This window comes from Giraffa tippelskirchi, chromosome 3 (assembly GCF_054371585.1).
Source record: "Giraffa tippelskirchi isolate mGirTip1 chromosome 3, T2T-mGirTip1v1.2.pri, whole genome shotgun sequence".
In the NCBI taxonomy this organism is placed as follows: Eukaryota; Metazoa; Chordata; class Mammalia; order Artiodactyla; family Giraffidae; genus Giraffa; species Giraffa tippelskirchi.
Genome location: NC_137277.1, coordinates 133,446,775 through 133,450,832, shown reverse-complemented (window position 1 = coordinate 133,450,832; position 4,058 = coordinate 133,446,775). Strand labels below are relative to the sequence as shown.

General features: G+C 43.9%; 1 pseudogene; it reads left to right on the top strand.

Moving 5' to 3' along the window:
- The first annotated feature begins 999 nt into the window (after positions 1-999).
- LOC145540949 (thymosin beta-4-like) lies at positions 1,000-1,125 on the top strand (annotated as a pseudogene).
- The last annotated feature ends 2,933 nt before the right edge of the window (positions 1,126-4,058 follow it).

Below are 4,058 nucleotides of genomic sequence, written 5' to 3'. Positions count from 1 at the left end.
CTTCAAATGTAATCACAATGAGGGCTTAGGGCATCAACATAAGAATTTTGGGGGAGACACAAACACTCAGCCCGTAACAACATATGGCACCAATTCTTTCACCAAAATGTCCAGCTCTGCCTTCACTCGATCCCATACCACTCAATCCAATACCTCCACCCATCTCCACGCCCTGATCTGTCACATGCATGATCAGCATCTTGCCCAGCAGGAAGCATGATGGAGGCAGCCTGTCTAAGGGAACAGCTGATGAAGTGTTGATCTCTAGTTACACCCCTGACTTTTGACCGCTGATTCCCCTTGACCTCTGATTCCTAGGGCTCTCACACACCTGGTTGCCGCCTGACATTTGGCCTTTGAGTCCCACCCCCATCCTTGATCTTTCAGTCCCACTGGACCTCAGTATCCCCAGTTCTGCTGCCTGTGCCCCCTGCCAGCCTCCTAATTACCTGTGGTCTCACTGAGACAACACTTCCAGATGGCCCTTCCCCCAGCGTTTCTTCCCAGAGCAGCCACTCCATTGTCCTGTCACATCGTCACATCTGCCACAGGTGTCCCTGTGGAGGAGTATTATACAGCTTCACAAAGAGGCTGGGGCCAGGCCGGGATGATAGGATAGGTGAGCCCTGCAACAAATTTATAAATAGAGTATTCCTGCCTTCAATTATCATCATCTAGCACATCATCAGCGACTATTTCTGGAAAACCCAAGCTGAGCCAATTGAAGGTTTCAGCTCTCATTTCAGGATTACTGCATGGCCATCATCTACAAGAAAAGAAACAAGCCAAAAAAATATCCAACATGCAGAGGCAGAGTTTAAGAGTCATCTCCAGCACTTGCCCTGGCAGGTGAGGCAGTGCCCATTAAAGGTACCAGTATCCCTAAGTCATAGCTGAAAATAACCAAGAAAAAGGGAGAAAGAGAGCACTCACCAGCCATCGCAGGCCGTATTTCTTTCCTTCGCAGCTCGCTCTGCTCCCTCTGCAACCACGTCTGACAAACCCGATATGGCTGAGATTGAGAAGTTTGATAAATCGTAATTGAAGAAAACAGAAACGCAAGAGAAAAATCCAGTGCCTTCAAGAGAAACTATTGAACAGGAGAAGCAAGCCAGCAAGTCGTAATGAAGCATGCACTGCAAGTATGCACTGTACATTCCACAAGCAATACCTTCTTATTTTACTTCTTTTAGCTGTTTAGCTTTGTAAGAGACAAAGAGGTTGGATCAAGTTTAAATGACTGTGCCATCCTTTTACACATAAAAGAAAGAAGAACTACTAACAATGTGTAGGCCACGGCCTGCCTCTCTCATCTGCCTGTCTAACCGGAAGGAAAAAAAATTGTTGGTGAAGGAGGGAGTTGGGTAGGGTGACTGTGAACTCTAGAGTAAAAAGCAAGCTGGTCCAAGATGTCCTGTGGGCTGTGAAGTGCAGTTTAGAGTGTCATTTCCTTTTTGGTACAATGTTTTAAATACTGAATGCACATATTTTTTAACTCAAATTAAAGTTTTAAAATGTTATAAAAAAAAGGGGGAAAGGGAAGAAACTGAGAAGATAATAGTGAAGAAAAGAAAAGGAAGACAAAGAAAATAGGGAGAAAAAAATAAATAGGTGGCAAAACCTGGTGAACCTTGGGCTGATTCACCTTCATACATATGAGGCAATCAAATTGTCGGGATGTCAAGATTTTTACTTAGGAATCAACCAGTTCCATATACCAAAAAGTAGATTTACATCAACCTACAGGTGGTCAACCAGTTAGATACAAACGCTCAAGAGATCTTAATAGCAGTCAACATTTACTTAACTTGACATGGGCAGTCACTCTGCTAAAGGCATCATGTGTATTATTTTCTGAATCCTCATGAAAATTTAAGAAATAAGAACTATGATTATTTCTCTCCTTACACATGGGGAAACATGTTTATCTATTTCCTGGACATGGGGAAATATCCTGCCATGATCATCCCACTACAAGAAGAAAAAAAAAATTCTACTGACTCCAGAGGCCAGTTGTTAACCAGTACATTTATTTCTAAATCAGGCTCCAAGGAATAAGATCATTCAGCAGAACATGGGTAAAATTAGGGAAGGAAGATTTAAATGTGTAAAAAGAAAGTGGCCACAGCAAATGCTGAGAGACATGGGTGGATTTAGCACATTCCAATTTGAAATTCTGATCTTTATTCCTCAGCAGTCAAGTTCAAAATTCAAATTCCTGGCACCTTCTTTGATTGTAAAAATGTTCACTCTTCAGAACCAGAAGATTCGTGCTGGAATGTCACTTTAAAAGCACTGTTTTCTCCATCTCAAGAGGATGGTAAAGACACTCATTCAGGTGTCATCTTTTTGAGATAATCAACGTCATTGTGAAAATAAAATGAAAGTGAAAGTGTTAGTCTCTCAGTCTGACTCTTTGCAACTTTATGAACTGTAGCCCACCAGGCTCCTCTGTCCATGGGATTCTCCAGGCAAGAACACTGGAATGAGTAGCCATTCCCTTCTCCAGGGGATCTTCCCAACCCAGGGATTGAAACCAAGTCTCCTGCTTTGCAGGCAGATTCTTTACCATCTGAGCCATCAAGGAAGCCCAACTGTGAAAACAAAGTGTTTCCAATTTTTGGCTTCCATGGAGCCATTACTGGGATATGGAAGATTGTCTGTTGGCAAAAATCAGCCCGAGGGGTCTTTGGATACTTTTTTATCTCCTCCGTGGTTGGGACTCCAGTTCCTCTGGTGTGTTACTTTGTAGGAGCTGCAAATCCTCTGAGAAATAAATTCAGGGTGGCCACTCACATCCTGTGGATTTGACTTTGTGACAGCAGTGAAAGAGAGCTAACTGACCATGCAGCCCAGGAGGAAAGCCAGGGAGAACAACGTTTATGGGATCCTGGTTGCAGAGGGTCATAAATCTCTTAGGCTCCACAGACAGAATTCCGAATGAGGCTCCAGACCTGCACTGTCCACCACGATCACCATGGCCATCTGTCCACTGAGCGCTCACAGGTGGTCAGTGCATATGAAGAGATGCTATCAGTGTGAAATACACACCAGATTTCTAAGACTAAAGATGAAAAATTAATTAACTCATTAATATTAAGTTTAGTCATTACTTGATAAGTTAAATAAAATATTTTATTAGAATTGAATGTTTCTCTTTACTTTTTTAGTGTAACTTCTATAAAATTTTCAATTATGTATGTGCCTCTCATTCTGTTTCTGTTGGGCAGTTCTGCTCTGGACATTCAAACCACTGAAAGGATCCTACAACTAACTCAGACCACAACCAATCAATGTATGCCAAAATTATACCACTTACAGACCAACTATCTATGAGAAAAACCTGATGACTAGCAGAAAAGATTTTCCACAATTAAAGACATAACGAGATGTATGGGAGGAATAGAGACATAGCATATCTGGATTCAAACCCTTGAGTCAGCAACCCGCATAAGGAGGAGCATTACAATCTCAGAGGTCCTCCCCAAGGAGTGAGAATTCTGAGCCCACGTGGGTTCCCCAGCCCTACACTAGAAAGAGGAGCCCCAAGAACATCTAGCTTTCAAAACCAACAGGGCTTATGTTCAAGAGAACTGGAGGACTACAGGAAACACAGAATCTCTGCTCACAGAGGGTGCATGCAAAATCTCACCTATTCTGAGTCCCAGTGCAGAGGTGGCAGTTTGAAAGTGGCCTGGGTCTGATACTTGTTGATCTTCAAGAGCCTCCCAGAGAGGCAGGAGGCAACTGAGATTTCCCCCAAAGGACACTGATGTTGGCAACAGCCGTCTAGGGGAAACACCAGTGCTGGCAAACACCATCTTGGAAGTTTTTCTCTAGCCGATTAGTGTTGCAGACCCAGCTGTATCCTCCAGTGGACCAGCACCAGCCCCAGGACATCCTGAGCTACACAACCAACCATGTAGGAAGCCCACCCTGCCCCCCAGTGGCCCATGGCCATTACACAAGGCATGATCTCACAGACAACCAGGCCAGGAGCCAGCCCTGCCTACCAACACATCCACTGAAGTAAGCCTGCCACAAGAGGAGGACCCTCA